At 36.4% G+C, this 19386-nt stretch overlaps 2 non-coding genes across 2 annotated transcripts; both read right to left on the bottom strand.

The window, feature by feature from the left end:
- Positions 1 to 13442: 13442 nt before the first annotated feature.
- TRNAT-AGU (transfer RNA threonine (anticodon AGU)) lies at positions 13443 to 13516 on the bottom strand. The gene has a single exon. It is a non-coding gene; the product is annotated as a tRNA-Thr (tRNA).
- Positions 13517 to 17977: 4461 nt separating this feature from the next.
- On the bottom strand, positions 17978 to 18050 carry TRNAK-CUU (transfer RNA lysine (anticodon CUU)). The gene has a single exon. It is a non-coding gene; the product is annotated as a tRNA-Lys (tRNA).
- Between the last annotated feature and the right edge of the window lie 1336 nt (positions 18051 to 19386).

Raw genomic sequence — 19386 nt, 5'->3', positions numbered from 1 at the left:
ACTTACTATGATCACGTTAGCAGTCTCTTCTGTAGGGTCATGTGTAATCTTGAAGATTTCCATACGAGTGGAAGGTTCTTTATTTGGGTGCTCTTGACACCAAACAATTAAGAAACAATAAAATATTATAATGTATGAACTTCCATAAGCAACATTTATACTTCCAAATGACATCATATACATTTTCCTCTCGAATTACAACAAAATAAGTATTTCTTGTGTTATGCAATGATTTTAAGTTTTTTCTATTATCAATGTTGTGAGCCAACATAGCCTAAAATATTTTCAAGTATACAAAATTATATTAGAAATATTATTGCTAACATAATTTACTGTTTTGTCACAAGATAAGCTAAATTCTAGGCATCATATCTAATAGGCCTCTTGGCTCCATTTCTTGAAGAGTATATTCTATTGTTCTAATGGAACACGTTTATTTAGATGAGCTAACCTCTCCTCATGTGTTCCATACTTGTTGAACACATTTACCTTTAGCTCATGCTTAAAATCCTTTAATCTCTCATTCAACTTAATTTTCATCCATCTCCTACATTCTTCAGGGAAATTGAATTTTTCCTACAAACATAATATGATAACAATTAGTCTAACTCTAGGCAATATATGATTACAAAGATCTAAATATAGGTAAGAAATATGTATGAGAAATATATCTTACATACTGTGTCATATTTCAAAGGTTGTGGGATTTTCCTCTAATCAGAATAAGATATAGGAAATAGGTGTGCATCCCTTGCTTTAACTCCAATCCAAGTCGTTAACTTTGAAGTTGTTTTGTTGCAAGGTTGACCATTTCATCAATTTTAACATCAATCTTTATCCCTATGAATTTTTTAATTGCCTTCCCTCGAGCTGGCCCTCTCCCAGATTTCTTGCCACCTAAAAATATACAATTCTAGTGAGATACACATATTAACTATTAATTAAACTAATATAAATTTGCTGAAGATGTTTAATCTCTTACTTGTGGCCCTATTCTCGAAGATGGAGCAGAGAACTCGCTATCACTCATATTTGGCAACAATCTGCTTGAATTAGCAAAGTGTAAATCAACCAAATGAGAGAGAACTATTAAGATGAAATATTTAGTCTAATATAAGGTTAATCAACATGAAAATCAAAGAAGTAAAAAAAAAAAAAAAAAAAAAACATAGAAAGAAAAAACAACTCTCAATTATTAAATTCAACCTAACACTTCACTACCAATTGAAATAATAAAGAAGAGAAAACTGCAAAGTTTATGCATTTGACAACAAGGAAATTCAAAATCAGTCATACAACTATTAAAAAAAAGGAATCAAAAGCCAAAAGAGGAAATTGCAATTCTGGAACATAAGCATTTATACAATTATTGATTGGATCCTCAACTGCAATTTCATTATTTGGTTTGATGGGAATTTCAACAATCATCCCTTCTATATCAGTCCTAGTCCACCCAAAATTAGCTTCACCTTCTTGCTCTAACAATTGCCTACTATGCCTTTGTTGTATTGAAGTCGATGTGCATGCTTGATTTGGAGCATCATTTTCCTCTCCTAACAAGTCATATGTATCCCTAATCTTGATAGTTACAACAACATGCCAATCAGACTTTTGAGAATCCGACACATAAAACACATGCTCTGATTTTGAAGCAAGGACATATGGCTCATCATTTATATTTTGTCCACAATATTTCAAGTGATTAAACTTTACAAGTGTAAACCCAAGTTCATCTTTTTGCACTCCGCTCTCTGGATGAGCCCAATCACACTTAAATAATGCTATTTTGAGATCCAAAGAATATTCCAATTTTATGACTTGATTCAAAATGCCATAATAAGTGGCCAGTCCCTCAATAGGATGCATGTCCTTTTGACTTGAAAAGCTATTAGTTGATGTAGTTATCATGGCCCCATTGTTTTGAGTTTTCTTGGTGACCTCATACACCTTATTATGAAACCTAATCCCATTAACAATATATCTCATTTAATTTCTTGTCTCAGAGTACAGACCTCTAGCTAGACATATGATTTCTTTAGGCACCGAAATCCCATCTTGGAGGAGTTTCAGTATCTGAAAAAGCAATATTGGTATAAATAAGATTGGAAGGTTTCTAAACAAATTTGTGTATAGTAAATTATGAGAATAGTTACACTTACATACTCATTGAACTATTTTGGGAAGTCCCTATCATGAAAATCCATAACCTTCTTAGGATGAGCACCATGACTTAAGTGTCTTTTAATCTCCTTTATATGGAGTCTAAAAAAGAGTTATCCCAAAAAATATCAATCAATTACGCTTTAATATAAATTATCAAGTTTGAATAATGATGATGTATCAAGTCGTCCATACTTTACTATTGGTATTCATTTATTCCTTTGTAATTGACTAGCATGCATCAATGTGCTCGATTCCTTTCTTTCATTTCAAGATGTAATAGTTCACACTTCCCAAGCCGCCAACCCATGCTTGAAAATATTGAATTTGGGTCTTCTATGTCCAATGTAACATAATTTCTATTTGGCCAATTCAATCTTGTTTCAACTCCTTCAAAGTACCTAGAACAAATTAGTAAACACTCTTTTGCAATATATCCTTCTTCTATCAAGCCCTCTATCTAACTATTATTGTGAGCATAATCTTTAGTTGCTTGAGGAACCTAAATGAAGTCATGTTTAAGATGAATTTTAACAATAATTATCACATAATATTAACAAGATGTATCATTTAAATGACCTCTTGTAAACTAACCTTTCTATTGGATACATTCAACGATAATATACTAGCCGGTCACACTTGCCTTTTGAGCTAAATGAATGGCCAAATGCACCATTATATGAAAAAATCCCAGTGGTATGTACCTTTCAAGGTTATACATCAAAATAGAAACTCTTTGATCAAGCATTTTGAAATCCTCCTTAGAACTAACTTACTACATAAATCCTGGAAGAACTCACATAGTTCGATCAATATTTTACCTATATTATTAGGCAAAACACTATGCAAGGCGATTGGAAGAAGTTGTTGCAACATAATATGACAATCATGGCTCTTCAAATTTGATATTATCTTTTCCTTGATTTGCACATTACGTGAGATATTACTAGCATAGCCGTCTAGAACATTGATATCACTTAATATTGTGAAAACATTTCCTTGTCCTCATTGGACAATGAGTAACACGTTGGAGGTAAAATGACTTTAAGAGCCTTCAATATTCTTTGGATGAAGATCAACACGAATGTTGAGAATGTTCATATCTTTTAAATCTAAACGTGCACTCAGGTGATCTTTTGTATTATCATTTGTACCCAACAATGTATATATATGCTATCACAAACATTCTTCTCAATATGCATAACATCCAATTGTGACGAATAACATTATCTTTCCAGTATGGCAAATCAAAGAATATATATTTTTTCTCTCTTCCAATTAAGAAGGAGTTTAAACTGATTCTTATCTTTTCTTCTTTTCCTCCCATTATTTTCAATCTTATCCTTCCCGAATGGGGGAAATGAACACCCCATAATTGTTCCAACACATCAAACCCAAAAGGTATCTTTGGTTGCATTCTCTATTCTTTATGGCCATCAAAACTTCTTTTGTTACGACGAAATTTGTGATAAGAAGGAAGGAAACGATGATGGCCTAAGTAACACTGCTTCCTTCCAAATTTTATTCAACGTGAGGATGTATACTTGTTGCAGCATGGACAAGCCAAAGCACCTTTAGTGCTCCAACCTGAGAGATTTGCGTATGCTGGAAAATCATTAATGATCCATAACAAACATGCATGCATCCTAAACATTTTATTCTTATATGCATCATAAGTTTCAACATCACAGTGTCATAATTTTTCAACTCATCAATCAACGGTTGTAAATATATGTCTATATCATTCCCGGGCTGTCTTTGTCCAGGATTAAACAATGCAAGAATCATGTTAGGTGCCTTCATACACATCCATGGTGGCAAGTTGTAAGGGATCAAGATGACTAGCCATGTACTATGCTTTGAGCTAATCCTCTTCAATAGATTAAATCCATCACTTGCAAGCCCAAGCCTAATATTACAGGGTTCCTTACCAAAATCAAGATATAACCTATCAAAGTTCTTCCATGCTTTGAGTTAGCAGGGTGTCGTAATTTATTGTCGTCCACACATTGTTCATGATGCCATCTCAAATCACTTGAGATCTTAGACCACATGTATACTTTTGGAGTCTTGGGATCAAACTGAAATGATATAATACCTTGACTAAGATCTTCTTCTCAATCTATTCATACTTTGATGTAACACATTTGTAACAAGATGTGGCATTGGCTGCATCATTCTGATATAACATACAATCATTGGTGCATGCATCGATCTTGTTATAATTGAGGCCCAAATCTTTGATGATCTTCTTAGTTTCATACAAAGACTTTGGTAATGTGTTTGGCTCAGGAAATGTCTCTTTCAATAAGTCAAACAACATCGACAATGCTTTGTCAGTCTACTTACAGAGAGGCATTTAATATAATAAAGCTGATGAATGAAAGATAATTTGTAAAATTTTTATTTCCTAGATACAATGGTAAACTTGCATATTCTATCAGCCGTTCATATTTCTCTATTTCTATACTTGACCTTTCTACATTCAATCTTCTACTATCGTCCTCAATCTCTTCGTCTACATTTCCTCCCAACATTTCATTTACTATGTTATGTGTATCAGAGATATTTGTTACCTCAAATTCCTCTAGAGTTTCAGGTAAAGGTGTGTGTGGAGATGATGCTTCTCCATGGTGATGCCAAATTGTATAATTCCTCAAAAATCCATCACAAAGTAGATGTTCAGTCACTTCAATCCTATTTCCCCAAAGCTGATTTATGCACTTTATACATGGGCATACGATTTGATCCCACAAGGTGCATTAGAAAATGCATTGTCTTAAAATTTATCAATTTCTTGCATGTATAGTGTAGACAATCGAAAGGATGGATCTTTTGATCTTTGAAGCCAACTCCAATCCACAGTTTTCACACGTAACTGGTCAAATAAAAGAGTGTTAATAAACTTGAGAAAAGAAGGAGCTAGAGTACAAATAAGCTAGATGGTTTTAGGAAATAGAAGTTACTGAGATGGATAATATTTATATGGAAAAAAGATACACAGGTGTAACAAAAATAAAAAATTTAAATTCAAGTCAAAGAAGAAATAAGGTATTTCGAACTGATAGTCCTGTAACATCGAAAAATATATAGAGAATCTTGATTTCATTTGGAACAAGTTGTTCGAAGATGAAGCAAGAGTATGACCTACTGATGTTCAATGATCCTCTTATCTCCTTTCATGCATCCAATAACATAGCAATCTCACACTGCATAAAAAGCCACCTAAATATGCTTGTCAATTTGATTAGGAATGATTGAACTGGTTGGGTGTTGAACATGCACAGCAGTAGGTGTAGGAAATAATTTGGGAACTAAAACATGTTTTATATTTCTGTTTTGGCATGGACTTCTGAATGTTTTTTCCTTTGTTTCTGTCTGGCATATTGAGTGGCATGGGTATAAAGTGTTGGATCCTGCTGATCCTTCTCTCTCTGGCTCAGTTTAGAACCTCCTCTCGGTTGAGTCCTATCTTCATTCATTCTTGTTTTTCTCTCTCTCTCTGTGTCAGTGCCTCTCTCGGTTGAGTCTTGTCTAAGTATAAACTTTGGGAGATAGATCCTTACAATCGGGTGAACCTACCATAAAGACCAACCTAGACCCTTGCTTGAACTGAGAGTTTTAGACTGGAACTTAGACATGCATACCTCTCTTCTTAATTCTTAATCTATGTTACTGTACTCTCTCATGTGGCTATACCTATGTATGTTAACACCACTTCAGGGAATCTTCACGCCTGTACCAAACTACACAAAGAAGTTTCTTTTTCAAATCTTCTTGCTTCATTTGTTTTTTTTGGAGGGGTAAAAGTTGCTCATCATTTTCTGTTACTTACCAGTAGGTTTGGTACTTGTCAATGAAAATTTGAATCACAGAGATGCCGTGAAGCAGAGATAACTTGACATTTGTAGTGATGCACAATGCTCCGAACACTTGTCTTGCATGTGTCACTAGGCTGCAAGGTGACCAGATGGCCAAGGCAGTAGAGGGATCCCTAGGTGGGGTGTGGCTTTCATTTAGGTGCCATTGGCCTCTATGTTTAATCAATGGATGATAGGGAAGCTACCAGTTCAAGTTTGGAGTTTCATGAGGTTTCAATACTGAAATTGAAATTCCAGCAAATAAGGGTTTGGTTTTCGGGGAAAAGAAGAAAAAGAAATCATTGGTGAAATTAGTGTTTGCAGTGGCAATTTAGAGCTAGGGTTTGGACAATTGGACCGAGCTCTAGTAGGGTTCGGTGAGTGGTTATTCAATCCACATGGCTAGGGTTTGGACAATTGGACCGAGCTCTATTAGGGTTTGGTGAGTGGTTATTCAGTCCACATATTAAACAGAACTGATGGTTGGATAATCAAATATAAAAATTGGCTTCTAGTAAATAAAGAATAACTTGATATTCTAGGGTTTTGAAGGATGGATGGAGCTAAAGGGGGACCAAGTATAGGGGGTTAGTTGCCAATGGTGGGTTAGTTGAGTGCTTAAAAGCCCAAATTCCCATGGAGAGGTCTTGGGTTTGCACCCATCTAGCGATACCTATATTAGTAATATCTCCCCCTAATATAAACTCGGCTGCAAAAAAAAAAAAAAAAAGAGTATAGGGGTTAGTTGGGGAGCTGTGGTCCAAATATGAAAGGATTCTAATGGCGGGTGGGAGCAAATCTCTCCTTGTTATGAGGCTCTTCCATCCCCATGAACTACCACCCGATCTACAAGAATTAAAAAATATGTGTTGGAAAATATTTGCTCTTCTTTGTTAATGTTTTATAATATTAGTGATAGAAGTCCATATAGGACTTGATAGAGTTCAGATCACCTCTCTGTTGGGGGAGCACTCGTGCTCCTTGACGCCTTTACAACCACAAACTACAGGGAGGGCCCTTACCTTTAATATTCCTTTTGGTAGAGATGTTTTACCTTTATTATCCTTACCTTTAGCATGCAAACAATATGGTATCAATCCATCAGTATCACTGAGGAAAATTCCCATATGTTTTACCCCCGTGTGATACATGTTTACACAAACCTGTTCTCGCGTTGTTTTTAGATTGTGCTCCTTCTGCTATCAATTTTATTTGAGTGTTGTGTCTTGTGGTTGGTCTAGATACCATTGCATGTCCGTTCGTATTCTTTTTTCTGTCTTTGGGTTGGTGTTCGCGTTATCGTCCTTTCCTCCAATCTCCTTGTTTTTTCTGTTTTGTAATGAATTAGAATGCCATTTATGGTTTTACTCTTTTATCAAAAAAAAAAAAAGTGCTTTTTTGTATTAGGTTTATAGATTTAGTCCCACATCAAGTGTGTATGTTGTATCTATTCAAAATCATCATCAATTCAATCACAAAGACAAGAGGTGCAAAAACCCAAGAAAGGGGAGGGAGTTGAAAGTGTGGAGGGATGAAGATTCATACATGAGACCTCAAGTCTTATTGCTTTTATTTTTATGCAAAAAAGAGAAAAAAAATCTTAGTATTTCTATAAAAATGACTGACCACCACTATACCAAGAGTACATCCACTTACTTTGTGACATATATTCACTTGGAGGGTCAAAATGTTTCTTTTTAATTAAAAAAAAAAGTCTGCATTTCTACCTCAAATTATCGTTGAAGAAAAGTTTCCTATATACAACATAAAAAACGGTATGTGTTTTGTTTTGTTGGTATGATTTGCCAGAAAGAGAAAAGCATGGCACCATGCATCAAAATGCAAACGAAGCATTGGATTCTTTAGCTTTCAAAAGTGAAATGCATTATTTCTGTCCATAAAAGTAAGATGGAGAGAGAGTAGAACCATTGAGGAAAAGAGGAGGGGCCAATCCTTTCTGTGGTTGTACGAAGCATGGAGCATAGAAAAGTCAATCACCTACTTTATGTTTATGGTAGTAATTGCCGGGAGAATCACGACGCCAGAAGCCCTACCTAAAAAAGAAGAAGAAGAAGAAGAAGAGGAGGTAGAATTATTCGTGCCTTACCCTAACAATGTTGAACCCTAGAGGATGGTGAATGTTTAATGTTGAACCTTAAAGGATGGTGAATGTTTGTTTGCTGTAGCTGTTAGGAATCTCACATGTGCACAAAAATAAATCTAACGATTGTGTGAGGGAAAATGTCGGAGCACATATGTAAATATGAGATTTATTTTTACATTCAAAGGTTTTAAAATTTTCTAAATTTACAAAATGAAGTCCATGACTTTACCCGACTCAATCCCCCAATTTCTCAAATCTTAGGTGTGAATAAGTCTTTTGCAACTCAATTTCTCTGAATGTCAGTTCAGCTTCTCACTCTCCCCTGAATCTAAGTTCACCATTGGGTTGGAGGCTGGAGGGGTTCCACTGATCGATTTGTCCCTCTTGAGCTCCCACTAGGGGTGCAAGTTTGGTCCTGATGACCTTGACAAGCCCTAAGCTCAAATAGGGCTTGGGCTATTCGAGCTTAGGGCTTAAGATTTGGCCTTAAAGGTGGGTTAGGGTCAAAATATTCTGGTCCTGATTAGGGCCAAGGGCGGGTTTGGAATTACTCTTTGGCCTGAGCCCGACCCATTCTTGACTTTTTGCCCTAACCTTGGCCTTGGTTTTAGCTATGATTTTAGCCTAATCCTAACCCTAATTTTGTCTCTGATACTTAATCTCAATGAATTAGGAACATGGACAAGGATATGGTCAGTCAGTGCCAAGGCCAAGTATAGGGTCAATTTGGACTAGGGCCAGGGTTAGAGACAGGGCCAAATATATGGCCAATTAGGGCCAGTGACAATGCCAATTAGGGAGGGAATGAGCTTGGCTTGGATTTGTAGGCCTTAGGGTCAGGGACAATAATCATTGGCTCTGAATTAGGGTCGGGCGAGAATGAGCTTAGATTAGAATATATACGGTTGGGCTTGGGATTGCAAAAGCCCAGCATAGCCGGCCCTGTTGCAGCCCTGGCTCCCACTCTTTGGGGGATTTCTCTCTCTATTGATAATTCATAGGTTCTATCAGGTTTGGTGGAGGAGATACGAAGTGCCTGCAAGGCTTGGGGGTTCTTCCATGTTATCAACCATGACGTTTCTTCTTATCAGCAAATGATGCTTTAGAGAGTGGCGAAGAAATTCTATTAACCAACTCAGTGAAACGTGAAGAATTGGGTCTTTAAGTCCCACCTTACCTAGTCTTTTTGAGTTTCACCTGACCCAAGTCTCTCTTGATCAGTTCTACACTTTATCTAATCTACCTTGTAACACTTACCTATTCCAACACTAAACCCAATCTCATGTAACTATCGTAAAATCTCCCATGGAGTGAGAACTCTGCTATATATATATATACAACCTGTACCATGAATGGTAAGTGAAGAACTTCAATAACAAAGCAATCTTTTAAGTTCTTTGATTTGCCTTTGGAAGGGAAATGCAAGGTGAGGAGGGACAAGGTTAATCCATTGGGTTATTACATACACAACACACCAAGAATGTGATAGACTGGAAGGAGGTTTACTATTTCATTGTTGTTGTTCCTACCGTTCCGATTTTGCGCGAGCCCGACGATCATTGCTTGCAAGAGATGAACAATCAATGGGTTGAGTATCCTCTTGATTAATTTAAGGTTTTGTAATTTTAATCGATCATCTAGACTTGTTGTATCTTGTTCACTAGATTGAGCCAACAATAATAAAAATTACAAATTAAAATGGATACATAATGCAAGTATGCATGTGAGGAGTACAGTCTTGGAAGACTTCACATTTAGGGTTTGGGAAATTGGGAAAACTGAGTTAGGTAGAGTTAGGGACTTCATTTTGTAAATTTAAAACTATTAAATCTTTGAATGTAAAAACAAAATCTCATATTTACATTATTACATATGCAACCCCGTGCTTTGTGCACATGGCAAGATCCTAATAGCTCGAAGCTGGCTATAGCCATTGCAACAAATAAAAATATGAGGAGTCGACTTGTTGAAATTGTGAAGTCCTAAGTTCAACTTCTCACATTCTTGGGCTACTCATATGCTTTGTTTAAAGTATATCGTACAATTCGATATTAGCTTATACATATCCATATTGAATACAATTTATATGATATATATTGACGCATCTCTCCTCTCTCATATGAAGGGCATGTATCAAATTGCACCAAACCATATTAATCAGTATGATATAATACTTGGTACAAGATGATATACATCTCTTAGAATCACTTGACTGATATAATCCTTGATACTTGATCGATACTTTAAACCATGCTCACATGAGGCATTTGATGCTCTTTATGTATTACTTTTGATGAAAGTTGGATATTTTTCATTGGATTCCAATATGATTCCATTGATGCAATATGGACACGCTAACGATGCAAGTTTGGCTCTAGTGTCCTTGACTGACTTTGACTCACTTTGAGCCTAAATGAACTTGGGCTCAAGATTTTAGTCCTAAAGGTGGATTACGGCAAAAATATTCAAGCCCTAAATTTTGACCAACAATGATCATGAATTAGTGCTTGTCTTGTCTTTGATTTGTCAACTCTAATTCCAAACAACTATGAAATCAACTTACAAAGAGATCGAGAAAAGAAACGTTGCCAACATATTACTTTGTTTTAGGATTTATGTTATCTACATTTGTATTTTATTTAAATTCAAATAATTGATTTTTTTAATATTAAAAAGTTAAGGTCAGGGTGAAGAATAGGGCCAAACAAGGACAATAACATGGATAGAACCAACTTGTCTCAACTCAATTTAATGAGGGACAATTAGGATAGAATTGGGCTTGACTCGACTCATTAGGATTCAGGGCGATGACATAAATTTTAGGCCTTGAATCAAAGTTAGGGTGAGAATTGAACTTAGTTAAAAACATTTAGGATTGATTGGGTTTTGAGAAGCCTCAATCCAAGTTGTCCTTATTATAAACCATGGGCCATGAAGATACTTGGGCAGAATGCTTCAGCATGTTTTTTTTTCGCTAAAAGGTTCATTTTATAACGAAAAGAAGAAAAAGAAAAGAGATACAACAATTAGTACCTACCTTGCTCACCCGCAACAACAGTTGCCCCCAATACACCATTCCTCACTGGTTCCTACTCATAATTGACAACAACTAAACCATCAGAAACGAAATGAAGGACGTCTAGATGCATCCAAATCAAGATCTTTAAGAAAAGCTTCATAACAATAGTTACAAAGCATCACTATCCTCTCCCAATGGGAGGCTCTGATGCACTGTGGATACTTTCTCTAAAGCTGCATCTACCTTCTTGAATTCCTCTGCCATAGAACCCTTTTTACTTGTTACTACTTTCTTCACTGCGTGAGCCTTCTTCGGACGACCAGGTTTCCGACGAGAAGAACCTTCAGCCCGCACTGATATAGACGAAGACGAAAGTGGAACAACTACTTTCAATTGCAAAGTTTCATCATTGGCCGAACTCTCCAGCCTGGCCCAATTCTGATGGGCCCAACAACAGTCCAAATCATCCTCCCTAGTTCCTTCAATGGCCGAACATCTAATAATATTTGCAACTTTAGGTCCCACCAATGAACACCCCAAAGAAGGGTTTCCAAATTGCTTAGAACTCTTACTTGCAACAAGCACTTTTTGAAATTCAAATGGAGTGGCCGAACCACTTTCAAGCTTATCTATAGGTCCCACTAGTGAACTCCCCAAAGGAAGTTTACCAATTGAATTAAAACACTTTGCCGCCTCTAAGGAATTTTGAATTTCAAAACTAGAGTCCACGGCCAAAGAAGCTACTTCAAAATTATTCAAATTCTGTTGGGCCCCGCATGACCCCACTTGAAGCTCCAAATTAGAATTCACGTCCAATGCAGCTTCTTCCAATCTAATCGAATTTTGTTGTGTAGAAAAGTCTTCCACAAAAACCGAATTTTGTTCCGTAGAAGAGTCTTCCACTCTAACCGAATTCAGCAGGGCCCCACAAGGCCTCTCATGAAGCTTTTCAAACAGTTCAAAAGAGCCAATATCCTTAGTGGCCGAATTAGGTGGAAGTTGGTTAGTCGTGGGACCAACAGAGGTAACCACGTTTTTTGAAAGATTACCAACTAACATCGAACTCTTGCCCTTATCTAAAATTTTTTGAAGTTTAAAAGGATCACTTTCAAGAGAGAGAGAAAGATCAAGAGAAGAGTTCTCGCTAGACGCGATCACCACATCAGAGGGAACCAACCTTGTTGATTTGAAATTTGAATTGAAATTTAAAATTGAATTTTCCGCATCCTCATTGGATGAAATAGAGTCCTCCAAACCCGCCACCTCTAGAGCCACATGAATCTGATGTTGGAGTGAGCTTGGAGTCTGCACTTTCACACTGTCGTAGGGAATCCCATCCACAATAGGATTATCTGCTGGGAGGTTTTCTGCAGGAACGATAGAGGGCTGAACCTGCAAACCATCCACAGAATCGTTTGAAGCAAACCTACAATGAAGACCCAAGTGGCCTTCTAGATTACACCGTGAGCACCGCAGAATATCATCCTAAAAAATTACCTTCTGAAGAAAACTAAAAACTCGAAGAGTTCCTGGTTCAAGGCGCTCAAAACCTCATTCACTCAAACAACATCGACCTCCAATTCAACCAAAATTCGAGCATAATGACCAATAGAACCAAGACGATTTCGTCTATCAAGAGAAACAAGTCTCCCAACAGATTTTGCTATAGAAAGAAGCATTTTCTCATGCCAATACTCAAGAGGTAAATCAAGGAAATGAACCCACACCAACTTACCCGCTGGTTGAGAAGAGTGGATATTAAAATCCGGCCTCCATCGCTGAAAACGGATGTATTGCTTTCCAACATTCTAAAAACCTAAACGCCACACCTCGGTCATATTTGCCTCACTATGAAACTGAAAGATGATAAACCCTTTCCCCAATGAATGTAAGATCATCCCTTGAGACAATTTCCAAGCACCCCTAGCTAGCTCTCGCAATTCATCCATAGTAGTGATGCGAAAATTAGCTCGCCCAACCAACGAAAAACTGAATTGATTTCGTTGTAGCTGGTATTCTTGTTGCGGGATTGTAATCTTGCGAAACTTACCCGCTTGTATAGGAGAAAGGAGGGAATTGATCTCAGGCAACAATGAACTCCCCACTACTCCCGCATAAGATTTGTCCCCATTGGTAGGCACCTCTAGAGGCTTCAAACTCAGGAAGACCGATTCCCTAGGCACCTCCGAATTTCCTAGAGCTTCCATCTCCTCCATCTCACATCTTCCTTTTTCCAAAACCAGTATGAACTCGGACCAGTATTAACTCTCTACCGACATATAAAAAGAAAAAACTTACATGCTTTCGTTGAGAGTTGAACTCAAGACCTCCCGCTTACTAAACGGGTGCTCTAACCAACTGAGCTACGAAAGCTAGATTTTTTTATTTTTTATTTTTGGTGAACCTGGCGTGATATATATATTTGGACGTACTTAAAAGAAATTTCATTATATATATGTGAAGTCATTAGTGTGACAAAATCACTCTTTTAGTATAGTTCATAGGATTAAGAAATGAATGCTTCGGACATTTATTTGGACGTTTTCTCTTTAAAGCGTTTTGTACTGGTTAGAGTTATTGCTTCTACATAGAAGACAAGTATATCATGGAATGTGAAATATTTTATGATTTCTAACATTAACATCAGCATTCGTGTGATGAAGTATATCATGGAATGTGAAATATTTTATGATTTCTAACATTAACATCAGCTCTTATCAAAAAAAAAAAAAAAAAAAAAAAAATTGACATGAGCCAATGGAAACACATCAAGGACGTTGACTAAAAAGATTTTTTAATTTAATAAATAATGAGATAAGCAATCCATTTTCAATGGTTCTGTACACACGTGAAATCCATTGTTATTATAAAAAGGGTAATTTTCATCTGGACCCCTAAGGTTTGGTCTATGTCACTTTTAGTCCAAAAAAGGTTCCCCTTTGCATATGGCTCCCCTGAGGTTTGTAAAAATGACTAATTAAGGACAAATCATAATTTTGATGACCAAAATACCCTTATATTGTAATGGTCAAGATTGTAGCATATATGTTATTTCGATCTAACGGTTTATGTTAAAAAGACAAATTATAATTACAAATTTAATATTTTTATTTTATATTTAAGGTTCTTAAGATTTCAAATTTACAAATTTATACCCTCGATCGATTTAAACTGAAAGAAATCCCATAAGCTAAGCACGCTTCATCATGATCAATTTACAACTGTATTGAGCTTCAAAAGAGACGGGGCCATCTTCTATACAGAGTTACTCTCCCCTCCTGAATGTATGGTTGAACCTCGCTGGAAATTTTCTACATTTTTGGGGTTTTTCGAAGATCCATAGGATGTTTCTGCCTTTTTTGGGTTTTTCAAAGATCCATAGGATTCGATTTGTTTTTATAGTTTTCGCTGGCAAATTTTGACCGAGTATTGAATCTGAGTCTTGAACCTTGTGAGATATTTGGACTCTCTAGGGTTTCGTTTCACTATCTTTCTTTTCGGTTTTTTTTGCTGAAAATTATCCCTTTCTACCTGATATCTAAATCTTTGGGGGAAGAAGGTAATGGTGGTTAAGATGATGAAATGGAGAGAAGTCGGTGGCAGAGGTACCGAGATTGGTGGTGGAGATCTGATGGAAGGTCCCAAGAACGCTTTGAGTTCTGCGGACGTTGAACTAGCTTGTAATGCTAACATAATTAACCAACTGCTTGGCGGGAAACCCTAGTCACTTTTTATTATTTCATCGTGCGGGAAACCACAAATTTGATCTTGGATTTTGTTTTTCCTCTTTATCTGGGTTTCATTTCTTATAAGAATAACCTGGATTTGCATGTTATGGTGGTTGAATGAGGGCTGGAACCTAGTTTATGGTTGTTAACAATTAAAATGGTGTCTGTTGTAACCGTTAAGCTTGTCCATTTGGGGAGCACATGGAAGAAAGAGATTCAGATGAATTTCAGGGAAGAGTACCTGCGAAGCGATGGAGTTCATTGGAATGAGATTTTATTGAGTTTCAATCAAGGGGTATCAGTTTGTAAATTTGAAATCTTAAGATACTTGAATATAAAATAAAAAGATAGAAATTGTAGTTATAAATTGTATTTTTATTATAAACCGTTAGATCTAAATGACATACATGCTACAATCTTGACCATTGCACCATAAGGGTATTTTGGTCATCAAAATTATGACTTGTCCTTAACTAATCATTTTTAGAAACCTCAGGGGAGCCATATGCAAAGGGAAATATTTTTTGGATTAAAAGTGACATGGACCAAACCTTAGGGGGTCCAGATGAAAAATACCCTTATAAAAATTGATAACGTAAATAAATGATGAAAGTCTATTTAGAATATTACTATCTCAATCCTAATCTATTATAATGTGCTAATTCTACGGGCTTAAGAATCCAAAATAGTATTCAACAAAAACGTTGTGACAATTCGCACTGTTGGCCAAGTTAAGCACATGAGAATCTAAATAAAAAATACAAATAAAAAATCAAATCCACTTCATTTTAAATCTGAAACCACGAGGGTAAGTATGGGGAGGTGTTGAAGAGAGTAGAAAAATTTGCTACTAGTGAAGCAAGATGATCAGCAGCCAAAGTTGCTCTCCCTATGAGAATGTTGGAAAATATTAATGCAAAATTTTTCGGAAGTATGGAGATATCTTTAACAAAATGATTTAATCTTCCAAGGTATACTTTTTGGTGAGGTCTGTATGCAGTGAATGATGCTAGCATTATCACTTTCTATTAGAAACCTTTGGAACTACATAGAGGGGATTTTTATTTACAATAGTAGTCGTCAAGATTGTGCCTTGTGTATGAAAAATTATCCAACCGTCTAAAATCAATTAGCTGGGGTATATTTATAAATACATCCTTATATTTTTATATTTAAGGATTTTATATTTACGAATTTATAAACTAAAGTCTTTGAGTTATCCGTTCCCAAATAGTAAGTTCTTTTCTTCGAAAGAATCAGCGACTCCTGTTCTTCAAGAATTAGCGATTCACCCATACCATTGAGTCAAAAGCCTACCAAGGCATAAAGGTTCCGATTCGGGCAAGAGCCCGAACGGGGGAGGCAAGAATATGAAGATCTGAATTAGGGTTTTCTCACGGTTGCTGTTTAAATGGTGTTTTTCGCTGGAAATTTGCTTCGGCCACGCTAGGTCTTGGGTCCTTCATCCAAGATTACTGAGGGTTTCCATGGATGGGATTGAGTTTCTTCAAATCTGAACATCCATTTTTCGTATAAGTATATAACCCAAGTTAGGGACTTATTCTTGTAAATTTGATATACATCAAGTTTAAAGATGTAAAATAAAAATTATTTATTTACACTTAAGTCCTCACATTTTTATTTACAACTGTTGGATCTCCTATCATGTACGTGGCGAAATTGTAATCATTGACTGCAGGCAGCAGGGTTGCCGCAAATAAAAATTGACATAGAGGAAGCATAATGAAGTGTTCATTTGATCCCTATTGCCTCTACTCGTAGAACAGTAGGGTTTTCACCAAACTGTGTGAAACAGAAGGTCACCTATCCCAAATGATCTTTAGTTACTTCTCCAAGTCTCGCTTGAAATTGTGTATCACTCTTCTAACTAAGAGTAGCACCAGAGGTTGGAGCATTTGTAGGAAGAGGGAAAGGTGTTGTAAAGAGGGAGGGGGGGGTCACCTAGGATCCAAAATCTTTCAATGGTCTATATTCTGACCATTTCCAGCTTAGTAGAAAATTCATAATTTTATTTCTAGCTTTGATTAGGGATTTCCATCCTCAAGAAGAGGTGGTAGATGCTGATGCTTGTAAGAAATCGCAATCTTTGAAATAATTTTGTTTCATGATTATACATCACATAGAATTCTTCATGGTAATGAGTTCCCATGCTTTCTTGGCCACTCTTCCGATTGAGCCCACCCAATCTTTTTGGAAGACATATAGTCTTCATTTGCTTTTTTCATTTCATCCAAAAATAGATTTTGAAAGGATAAAACATGACATGAAGTGACTCTGCATAGCCTGTGTCACAATGTCGTATTAGAACAACTCGATCAGCCTACTAAGCTAAGGAGCTTTGCTTTCCATCCTTGTAACCTTAGATTCACTCTTTGAATGAATTTTGACAGTGTTTTTGTTTTATTTTCCTCGAAAAAGTGGAATCCACAAGCATTTGTTGGAGTTCTTATGCTGAAGCAATCCTGAAGTTGTTTTCTTGTTGCATTTTATGTGTTTTTTCTGAAGTTTGCTTTGTTTATCTTCTACGTATTTAGTTGCTGTCATGAACACTAACATTATTGTTGAATGATTCTATAAAAGATGTCGGCTTCCTTGTGAGATGCTTGATCAAAAAGGAAGAGATCATACACAAATGCAAGATCATAAATATTCTCTCCCCCTCTACATGATTTTATTCCTTTGAGCTTTTTGCCTAATCTAGCTAGCCTTTTCAATGTGACTAGGCAAGGCTTTTTAGCACATACAACAAAAAGCTAAGTTGGTCATAGGGGGCCACCTTCTCTCAATCTTTTAGATGGCTTGAAGAAAGGAGAAGGTTTTCCATCAAGGAGGATTGAGTATAGAGGGGTAGATACATAGAAAATGATCCACTTAATCTAGTTCTCAAGGAAGCTGTATGCTTTAAGAGTCGGTCTTTTCTCTATGAATTCTCATTCTAGCCTATTATAGGTTTTGCTCATGTCAAGTTTGATTGTTATAATTCATTTCTTTGACATTTGTTGATCATACCCAGAATCTCATGCTCAATCAAAATATTTGTCTTGTATGTGCCATCGAAAAAACAGGGGGGACAAAAAAATGTAAACGCCCACCGTGGGGCTCGAACCCACGACCACAAGGTTAAGAGCCTTGCGCTCTACCAACTGAGCTAGACGGGCTTATGGAACTATCAAGTAAAACAAAAGGTTATAGCATATATCCCAATAATTCAAAAGCCAGTTAATAAGATTGATGTTATGTTGGAATATTTGCTTTATTAATTTTTTTAACTATATATATTAGGTTTCTGAAAGTTTTAAATTTATTTGAATATTTTAAAGAAATAATTTTTTTTTGATAAATATTTTACACATATCGAATCAAACTTATATTCATGTTGAGAAGTAAAATTTGATATGTCAGCAAGAGCAAACAGAAAGGGACCAAGTAATCTATGCTTCAACAAAGTATAACTCATCGAACTAGCCACATGGATCAACTTCAAGTGAAATCGAACAATGTACACACCATTCTTTTTTTTTTTTTTTTTTTTTTTTGAACAATGCTAATATTATATTAAGCTCTCAAGCCGAAGACCTGAGGCAAGCAAAGAAGGGTTTACAAAGCAAGCTGGTGGGATGAACACCAGGACCTATTAAGCTGAAAGACCCTAAAGCCCTTGGCAAGATAGTCCGCCTGAGCATTTAAGGATTTGCTAATAAAACTGAATCTAATAAAGGAAAAAGCAGTTGAGAGCTTTAAAATATCCAGAATAATGCCGTTACTTGGCCAATCCAACGATTGCATCTGGCCAGATCCTAAGATCCAAAATATGTCGGCTTCCTTGCAAGCAGTCGAAAAAAATAACCGCCTGGGTGATCCTAAGATCCAAAATACAAAAAATGACGTCTCTAATCGCCTCAAGCTCCATGATAAGAGCGGAGAAACCAAAGTAGAACAAAGTTTTTGCAACTACAAATTTGCCCGTAAGGCTCCACAAAATACAACTTCTCCTAGCATGCTTTGAAGAGGAGTCCCAAGCGGCATCAACGAACATGCTAAAGCTAGTTCGGGGGCTGGAGACTCCACATGAACATCACTCAGATTAGAAGATAAACCTGCACAACATCACCTTTGGCCAATTTCACATCACAAAGCAATCTGTTGCAAGAGTTTATAGAGTCAAGAAGAGAAAAGGATTTACCATTGAACAAAATGTTATTTCTATTAATCCAAATCACCCAACAAATGATGCTACATAGAGTAAGAACATAACCCTTTTGATTTAATGATGAAAACCTAGATTCAATGAAATCTAACCACTCATGTAAATAATTGTCATTCCATGCCATGAGAAATCTCGCGTATTATATCGGATACCTTGTGAATAAGTACATAGGGTGTTCCATTCCCTACAATCCAAGGTATATCAACCGTGTGGTTCTAACTTCTAATACCTTGTCCCAAAAGTCAGTGGCACTGGAAGTTGCAATCACTTGGCCAGATTCCTATTCT

This window comes from Hakea prostrata, chromosome 4 (genome assembly GCF_041222555.1).
Source record: "Hakea prostrata isolate BN-2017 chromosome 4, UWA_Hpros_2, whole genome shotgun sequence".
NCBI lineage: Eukaryota > Viridiplantae > Streptophyta > Magnoliopsida > Proteales > Proteaceae > Hakea > Hakea prostrata.
This window is presented reverse-complemented; position numbering and strand designations above follow the sequence as displayed.